At 31.4% G+C, this 10,186-nt stretch overlaps 1 pseudogene; it reads left to right on the top strand.

Annotated features, from left to right (window-relative positions):
• Positions 1-87: 87 nt before the first annotated feature.
• Positions 88-3,390, top strand: LOC109125453 (E3 ubiquitin-protein ligase SINA-like 2; annotated as a pseudogene).
• Positions 3,391-10,186: the final 6,796 nt, after the last annotated feature.

Genomic DNA, 10,186 nt, shown 5'->3' with positions numbered 1-10,186 from the left:
TCTGATCCAAAACTCTGAAAAAGTTTCGGCGGGAAGATAGAAAGGCGAACTAGGGTTTACATAGAGTAGCGAAGCAAATCCGATCGAATGCCAGAGTTCATATGGCAGGAGAAGCATCGAGCAGCCGCCAAAAGAGGCAATGACTTGTACAAGAAGAAGGCGAGAGTGGTGGATAGATGCGTTGGCAAGATCTGGGACATTGTTGGACCTACATCTTTCTCGATTGTCCCGTTTGCTTTGACTCACTCACGATTCCTATCTTTCGGGTATTTTTTTTTCTTACTCCCACCACCACGTCTCCTTCTTCAACCATTTTGAAACCCTAGCTTCTGTTCTGTTAGGATAACTCTGATTTAGTTATGCCTTTTTTTTGTTTTTCCCATTTGAATGAAACAGCAAACTTAGTGGATGATAGTGAAATTATCTGTTCAGACCTGTATAAGCTTACTATATATATATAATTTGGTTATAGTTTTGGTGACTTTTGGAATCTGATTTGATTGGTAAGTTTTGCTACGTTTGTTTTCGTTGTAAAACATTTGGTGGGTTGTAATGTAACTAACCAACTGTTTGGTTTTGAATCTCAGTGTGACAATGGCCACATAGCATGCTCTTCCGATGCCTGATAATGGAAAAAAATCTTAGAAGAAGAAGAATGTTGTAGGAACGACGACTGGAAATGTAGATGGTGATGTTGTAATCTCGGAGGCACGTTCTTCAGGAACGCTGTTAGACCTAAATCTTCTCGATTGTCCAGTTTGCTCTAAAGCACTCACTGCTCCTATCTTTCAGGTCTTGTCTTCCTACTTCCACCACTCTTCTCCTTATAAGTCGATCATGTTGATTGAAAAGTGTTGTGGTTTATGTTTATGGATGATTTTGAGTTATTATGTATAATAATAACTAACTGTGTGGTTTTAAATCTCAGTGTGACAGTGGACATTATCGCTTGTTCGTCGTGTTGTAAGAAACAGAGGTAGAAATGCAACGCTTGTAATTTACCGATCGGTAACTACCGATCCCGAATAATGGAGAGGCTTGTCGAGGCAATCATTATCCCATGCCCGAACGCCAAACATGGTTGTAGTGAGAAGTTCTATTACGGAAAAGAATTAGTCCATCAGAAAGAATGCATTTTCGCTCCGTGCTACTGTAACTGTCCTGCATTAGAGTGCAACTACAGCGGCATGTACAAGGATCTGTGTAGCCACTACGACGCCAACCACAAGTGTGGCAAAAAACATTTCAGAAGTGGCCATGACGCTGACGCATGGGTACACGTCGATGATAAGATTCTTGTCCTTCAGGACTATCGAGATGGTCCATTGGTTGTGATTCAGTGTTTCCAGAAGCCAGAAGGAGTGTCTGGTATAGCACGGGCTTCTGCTCCAGGAGTTGGGGAGTTCTCTTTTCTACTCTCCTACTCGCGTGAAGGTGAATATTGGGCACGTGGATCAGATAAGATGAATAGGATTCAGAAAGTGAGCTTCCAAACTCCTGAGAAGTGCTTCATAACAGTTCCCATGTCTGTTTTTATGATGAAGAGTAATTATCAAAGAAGAGAAAGAAAATGAAGTCTAAGAGTAATTATCATATCAGATCCTTCGTAGGTCGTTTTGTTCATATGTCACTTGCCTGCTAATGAGAATGCATTTCTGATGTTTTTGTTTTGTAGCTACCATAATCTATGTACTCTAAAACGCATATTTGTATGGTTTGTCGTGTTACTTAATGACGTTTCGACGGCTTTAGCTTCAATCACACGTGTGACTGCTAGTCCATGTCCACCATGTACGCTGTTGCATTGAAGTTAGCTCATATGTTTCATTGATGTCCGAAAAGGATCCTAGATGATACATGTGTTGGTATTTGTTTTGTTCAATTCGATTTGGAGGACACTATAAACCCCTATCAGAGAGGAGCATTCACTGCAGAGCACTGGCTCTGTATTTCTTGTCTACCTAATTAACTACTAAACCTTTAGTGCGGAGAGGTTTTGATTGCTTTTTGTCCATATTTCCTCCTGGTTGACACACGTACGGTACGGTACATTTATGATACTTCACTCTTGAATTTGAGTTAAAAACTCCTGAACTTTGTATACAACATACGCAAGGAGAGTTTAGAATTTTGTTAATAGCTTACTTTTTTTTTATGATAACCGAGGCACATGACCTAGCATGTTTTGACAAGAAGGCTCATGGTTTTTGCGGAGAAATATTAGGAGAATCCACAAATGATAGAGCAAGTAAGAACGAATCAAATCAACAATGGTGTTGATAAGTGACTTTGTTGAAAATAAGCTTACTTCGCGGTTTTCCAGGAGCGTTTTAAGGCTGTTAACGCATCCTTGGCCAGAGAGGAGGAGTGCTGCGACAGCCTTGTGTTCAATGTTGGAAACTTTTTTTTCTCTTCTCTATTTGAGGGATCTAGTTTGAGTTTTTGCCATTTTAATTTACACGTTCTCATGAAAAGAAATCTATTTTGTAAACAACATGGGATTATTGATCATCATCCTAGACCGCGACATCTTCTACAAAACCTTTAATAAACACCAAAAATCTTCTAGACCCACGTGAAGAAGAAGGTCCTCCACCCTCTTTTAAGTTTGTGACCTCATAGTTAAAAATTAAGAAATACTAATCAAATAGAAATATTAAATTAATTATTAACTGTATACCTTCTGGAAAAAAAATATTATTTTTACTCTTGTTAAGTTTATCAATTATGGGAGAATATATCTGAAGTATTAATATTTGTAACTCTATAATTTTTTACTACAGAAAATAATAATTTCTTGTCTGAAATGCTCTTACAAACAAAGAAAGCTTTTACAAACTTTAGCAACATATCTACCAGTTTTTCCACTTTTTCCAAATTATTTTCTTAAAGTCGAATTAGTAAAAAGTAAAAAACTTTTGATTGAAAAAATTGAACCAACCAAAATCAAAATATATCAAGTAGAATCGATGTTGTATGCTAAAGCCGTCGTACGTGTGACTGCTATTACCTAGAGAAGGAGTGTTATTATCACCTAGGGAATTACCAAATTCTGTACTTGTATGCTATTGGTACTTTGAAAGTTTGAATACTCCAGATGGTCCCTTGGTTGCAGTTCAGTTATTCAAGGAGCCAAAAGAATTGTATGTGACTATTAACTGTATAGCACCTCTTGCTCCAGGAGTTGGGGAATTCTCCTATGATCTCTCATACAACACGCTGATGGGAGGTGACAAACACATTATGACGTTTAAATCATCCGAGATGAATAGAATTCAGAAAGTAAGCTTCCAAACTCCTGAAAAGGACTTCATGTTGGTCCCTTACTATTTCCAGGGTCAGAGAGTTTCATTGAAGATGGAAATTTGCATCCACCGTTTAAAAAAATGATGAAAGAGGAGTCTCAATAAGATGAAGACTAAGAGGTGTGGCCAACTCTAATGTATTTCTGATGTTTTGTTAGCTACTTTTATACACTATGCACTCTAAACGCTACTCTTATGGCTCATCATTTTTTTTTAACTTACTGCTGTTTTTTTCTTTTCTTTTCTTTTTTTTTGTAACCTCGGATTCAGATTCCTCTGGAGAAATTATGGATATTTCTTATAATTACTCGGTAGATTACGGGTTTGTCTTCTTTTGTTTCTAGTAATATGATTGTTTATTTTGATGGCTAATTCACCATGACTAAGATGGGTAAATCTTGCTTTTGCAAGCTTTCATAAAATTGATATCTTTCTTGAAACACAATGCTTCTGAATTCTGATCATCAGGTGTGAGAACGTAGTTGCTTAAAGCCGAACACACATATTCACATTTACAAAGACGAGAATTCTCTGTTTGTTGTCCTCTGGCTCCTTGCAGATTCTGTGTTTGATTTTGGATTGGTTAATTTAGTCCTAGGTTTTTTTATTCTGTCTTTCTCCCTGCAGGACGTATAGAAGCAAAATGTATTAGAATACTAGAAAGTAGCCCACGCGTCGTGGGTTATGTATGCATTATTAATTTGAAATAAAAAATAAATTTCCTATTCAATTGTATATGAAAATATATATGTAATTGAAAATATATGTATTGGAAATTAAATTTTATAATATTACGGTTTAACTACAATATTTTAATATATATTTGTTATATAATGCTTCATAAAAGAATCATTTTGAGATAAAGAAAAAAAAGTTAAAGTATACAGCATTGTTGAAAATATTGATACAATATGTTACTATAATAATAGGACCATTGTTTTAGTTACCGTAAAATCAATTTAATTTGGTATTTTCGTTTAAGTAATTAAGATATATTATATTTATTTACATTTTTGTTTTTTTTGGAAAAAAACTAAAAGTATTCTATTAAGAAAATTTTAAGACCTTACTATATAAGTACTTTGATAGATAATTTAATGATGTTATATATATTAATTTTACTTTAATCATCTAACAGTAATACTTAACAACAAATATTTTAAAAGAAATACTCTCTCTTGTAATCGATTTTCAATAATATCCTTATATATATACAAAATAACTAAATTCTAAACCCTAAACTCCAAATACTAAACATACTAAACATTATCTCTCCATCACTCTTGAATTAATTTGCCTCATTTTTTTTGTTTTGTGACTGATTTCATAAATAAAAGATTTAACTTTTATAAATTTTATACTATGGAGTATTGATGTACCATTTTTTCCATTGCTTTCTTTTTACAACTCACTTTATCTCTGTATAATTAACTTTTATTTTGCTCGGTCCAAACATTTGAAGTGCCTTTTATATGCCTCCATCTTCATGGATAGTGATTCTCCACAATCCAGCCTGGTCAATTTGTAACATGAAACATAATCCCTTTCATCCAACAAAATGAAAATGTTGCCACAAATCATTGTCCAGCCTTCTTTCCATTTATCATTTTTTTTTGTCAATATTGAATCCACAAGGCCCGATTCATATTCAGTCCCTACTACGCGGAATAACGCGACTAAGTGGAATTGAACTCTGGTGGGATCCATCGCAGAGACGGTGCTGTAACCACTTGACTAAAAACACTTCCCATCATTGAAAATTTTAAACAATAGATAGTTTAAAAAAAATGTGGGACTGTATTAAATGGTTATATTAGACAATACTCCCGCTGTTCCTGATTAATCTATATTTTAGGATCTTCAAACATATTAAGAAAACATATTAAAAACTGACTTTACTTGCATTATTTTTTTGTGATTAACAAATTTCAACCAATAATATTCAGTTTTTGTTTGAAGTTTACAATTTATCATCAATTTCAAATTTCAACTTATTAAAAATATATAGAAAACCTAAAAATTGTGTTTTTGTGCAACATTTGTTTTTCTCTAGAAAATGGAGTAATAAGGAATGGATGGAGTAGAATTTAGTGAGAAAATATATTGTGACTATTATAATATACATATTATTTGGTGGCTTTAAAACATAATATAAATTTGTGGTCTAAGGTTGTTTAGTCTGCTTGTCCTCCAGAACTCGCTTGGCCTCTTTCTCGATAAGATGTTAAAACAAACACATAAACCTAAAATAAAGATGTTTAACTAATCCTCAGAAAAGTTGAAAATAATGTCTACATATATACAAACCAAGAGTAAATTTTGATTAAAAAGTAAATAAAGGAATTCATATTAAAATATAGTTAATCATTTTTTTAAGAACCTACGTTCTTGTATCTTGAGAAGACTTTAGCTGAGTTTTTAATATCCATTGATCCCATTCCATGGCTTCTATATGATACAGTTCTGCTAGCTTCACTAAGCTATAAATCTACAAATTTGGTTAAGAAAATGGGAAACAAAATTATTTTACAAAATGTACCTTGTCAATCCATCTATGTACCTATGGCTACATCTATTTGAATGTTAGATAGATGTTACTCTTAGGTTCAAAATATTTTATTAACAGTTACAAATTTGGGAATTATGGAATTTGGTGTCAGAACTTTTGTAACATAAATATTTGCAACGGAAATATTTTCATTAGACTAAATACAGTTAAAAGCATGGTTATTGAAATTATAAATACGCATCTTCTTTAATGCATGGTGAAAGCATAACCCGCTACATGATAATTTTAGATTTTGTATCATATATATATTATAAGATTTTATTATAAAATAATCTAATTTTGTTTGACAAAAGAACTTAAGATATAAAAGTGGATTTAAAAATATATGTCAATTGTACCAATATTGATAAGAGAAGTATGATTATTTGGAATTGAAAATAGTATAAATTTGTTTTAAGAAAAAATGAAAATAAAAGATGACAGGTGTCACTAAAAGAGAATGCCAAATGTCATAATGTGAGTATAAGTTAGAAAAAATCTTCTTATATTATATAAGACTAGAAGTCATTTCGTGCTATGCACGAGTTTAGCTTACATTGTTTTTGAATTTTAGTAATTTGAGAAAATTTTAGCTTCTTATTAGCTTACATTAATAACATGATTTTTTAAACATAGTAACATACAATTTTTCTTTTTATAATCGTTTGAATTTTTTTTTTGGTTTAAGAATGAAGACTAATAAAAAGCTAAATTTATAATGGAGAGACTCATATGTATCTATCGAATAAGAAAATTTTTAGCCTGTTTTACCACAAATATCCAAAAGAAAAAAATATAGATTCTAAAATATAAGAAAGGAACAAAACCTAACATGTTCAACATATTGAACCATGATAATTCATCTTTTTTTTTCTTGATGTAGAAGTATTAACACAATCAACAAACACATGAACACTGAAATTAAAATAAAAAATGGTTCAAGGCCCCGCCCATAGACCAAGCAACTAAAGCCAAGGATTAGGGCATCAAAAATGTTGGGGCATATTTTACACCAAAAGTTTTAGGTATTTTATGTAGGAAAAAAAATTATAAGTTCAAGTTTTATGTAAGAAAATATTATATTTACAGATGAAGTTTTATTAGTTTTATGTGAAAAACTATCGCATCTTTTGAATTGTTGGTGAATGAGCATTAGATTAATGCGTGAATGAGCATTTGATTAAACTTGTTGTTAATGAGTTATAAAGTATAATTTAATCTCGAGAAAGAAATTTTAAACTCTAGTACAAAAAATTTCCATATTTGAAGAGTTTTAAAATAATAATGAGTGATTAAGCAATATTATATTTATTTTCATATATATATACATATATATATATATACTAAACATGAAACCATCAATGTTTTTAAATCTAAATGCATGTTTTCATGGCTTATTGTTTCTTTTAATGCTGTTTCTTTCTCTAATCATCGAGATTTACTCACATGTCAGACATTTTAGATGATATTATCATAACCATACATTTTTTTTAATTTTATTACTATCATATTTCAGATCTATTTTCTATACCCAATGTGTTTTTGTTGCAAAAAAATGATATATCATAGTTTTTGTGGTTTTTAACCATGATATAAGGGGTTTTTAGAGTTTTTTTTTTGTGTTTTAGGTTTTTTGTGAGTTTTTATACGTTTTATAGGATTTTGGCATGGACGATGCAAAATAGAGCAATTTGGAACGTTTTGGAGCAAATTAGCTAAGAAAGAAAGTTAGAGCCGATCAAGGGTGTGAGTGTCGGCCAACACAACATGGATGTCAAGCAAGAAAGAAAACGAATTTCTTAAGTTTTAAAGATTTACAAAGCTGTCCCAAAGTCCATATTTGCATCATTGGTCTCTACATGTGTTTTAGGAATATAAATGAGATTTGTAGGTCATTGTTTAGACCTAAGCTTTATTTTTCCTATAACTTTTGAGAGAGATTTTTAGAGAGATTTTGGAGAGAATAGTTAAGACTCCTTCAAAGAAGATTCAAAACTTCTTTTACTTCTTCTTTTAACTTCTTCTTTTAATTTCTTAATGCAGATTATTCAGAATATGATTTGTATTTTATTGAATATGTCTAACTAGTTTGTTTGTGAGGTTCATGGTTTTCACATGGTTTTTATGGTTTATTAGATCTATTGATTTGTTAGGATTCTTATTTTTCTGTGATCTTCATCTTAGGTTGTTCTTCATATTAATTAGTGATTGATCACCTAGAATTAATAAAGTAGGAAAATAAATTGATATAATAATATAATTAATTTTCCTGATAAAACATTTGATGAGGAAAATTACTTTCTGCAAGGAGATTTGATTTACTAATTTTGTTAACAATCTAAACTTGTTTTCGAAGATGGTTTTTAACTTGAATTTTACAAAGAGATTTGGATTTTTGGGTTTTAAAATTAGATGATATTTGCAATAGATTTATTCTACAATTGAGTTTAGAGTTCTAGATCTGATTGTTAATTGTTTCAATTCTAATTTATAATTGATTTGATATCCCAAAATTTGCTGAGAATTTGCATAGACCTAGCTTTTTAATCCCTTGAATTTACAACCCTTTAATTTACTATTTTTGCATTGCTATTTTTAGTTGAAATAATTATGTTTAGTGTAATCTTAAAACTCTGCAATCTATTGTGTAAACAAGAGTCCTTGTGGAATTCGACCCCTAAGTACTACAATCATTTCTTAATTTGAGAGAGTGGTTCTAGGGTAAATTTAAGCATATCAAAAAATGTAACAAAGAATGTCATTGCCACGTCAGAAAAATAGCGTCTCCACGTCAGAAATCGCTGATGTCTATTAAATAGTTCAGCCATAAAACGCTACAGCAGTAATGATGGCTGCGTTACGGTATGTTGCGGCTGATTTAAGAAGAATGGCTGAGTTATGAGCGGACAACTAACTTACGAGCATAATTCAACCTGTAGTTACAGGTGACTTAATGAAATCTGTTACGGCTGAGTTTTTGCCTAATGGTTAAGTCGTCAAAATTTTGGTTGAGTTATTACTTCGACACGGCTGAATTAACTTTATCCAGCTGGCTGAGTTATTAACAACAGCTTACTTATGAGATGTCGTTACTTATTGGAAAACTCAGCCATTTTACGGCTGACTTATTAGCAAAAGATTAATTACTAGAATATCATGCAATTACGACCGACTTTTTAAATGATACGGCTGAGTTACAGATTTTCAGTTGTGTTATGACAGTAAACAGTTGAGTGTGGTGGCCATTTTTTTGATTACTGTAATAGTATTCATGTTGCGACTGACTTATAATTTTGTTTATGGCTGATTTAATTAGACTGATTTACATGTTTGTTTGGTGGTTGACTTACCACTTCGTACGCATCATTCCATGTCATCATCGTTTAAGAAAATATGAAACGTGTTTTTTTTACTCTTGTTCTTCACCTTGTTCAAAATTGAAGGATTTACATGTTCTTTACGTTCTTCATTTTCGTTCATGGATACAGTTCTAGTAATTGTTGTTTCCGGCAATTTGGGTAAAGAAACACAAATATGTATTTGATATGCTCAAATTTACCCTAGAGCTACTCTCTCAAATTAAGAGGTCATTGCAGTACTTAGGGGTCGAATTCCACAGAGACTCAAGATCAAACACAATAGATTATAGAGTTTTATAACTAAGCTAAACAATTAATTTAAATTAAAATAAACAATGAAAATATTAAATAAAAGTGTTGTAAATTCAGAAGATCAAAAAGCTAAGTCCACGGAATTTCTCAGGAAATTACAAAATATTAAATCAACAAATAAATAGGATTCAAGCAATTAAAAATCAGATCTAAAACTCTAAACACTTGGTAAAATAAATCATTTCTCACTGCAAAAATTATCTAAATTTAAAACCAGAAAATCTAAATCTCTTTGCAAAATTCTAGGTTAAAAATCAGCTTTGAAAACATGTTTAGATTGTTCACAAAATTACTAAATCAAATATTTTTGCAAGAAGTAATTTTGCTCATCAAAAGGTTTTATCAGGAAAATCAATTATATTCTCATATCAATTTATTTTCCTAGGTTATTAATTCTAGATGGCTAATCAATGATTAATATGAAGAACAACCTATGATGAAGATCTAGAAAGATAAAGAATCCTAAATAAACAGATCTAATAATTCATAAAATCCCTGTGAAAAATCTTGAACCTAAGAAGCAAACTACTTAGACATGTTTAATGAAGAACAAGACATAATTCTGAATAATAAGCAATTGAAATTAAAAGAGTAAACAGGGAGTTCAAGAATTCTTCTCTCAAAGCAGTTCAGATCTCTCTCCCAAAAGCTCTCAAAATCTC

The sequence above is a fragment of the Camelina sativa genome, chromosome 7 (genome assembly GCF_030686135.1).
Source record: "Camelina sativa cultivar CO46 ecotype springtype chromosome 7, ASM3068613v1".
NCBI lineage: Eukaryota > Viridiplantae > Streptophyta > Magnoliopsida > Brassicales > Brassicaceae > Camelina > Camelina sativa.
This window is presented reverse-complemented; position numbering and strand designations above follow the sequence as displayed.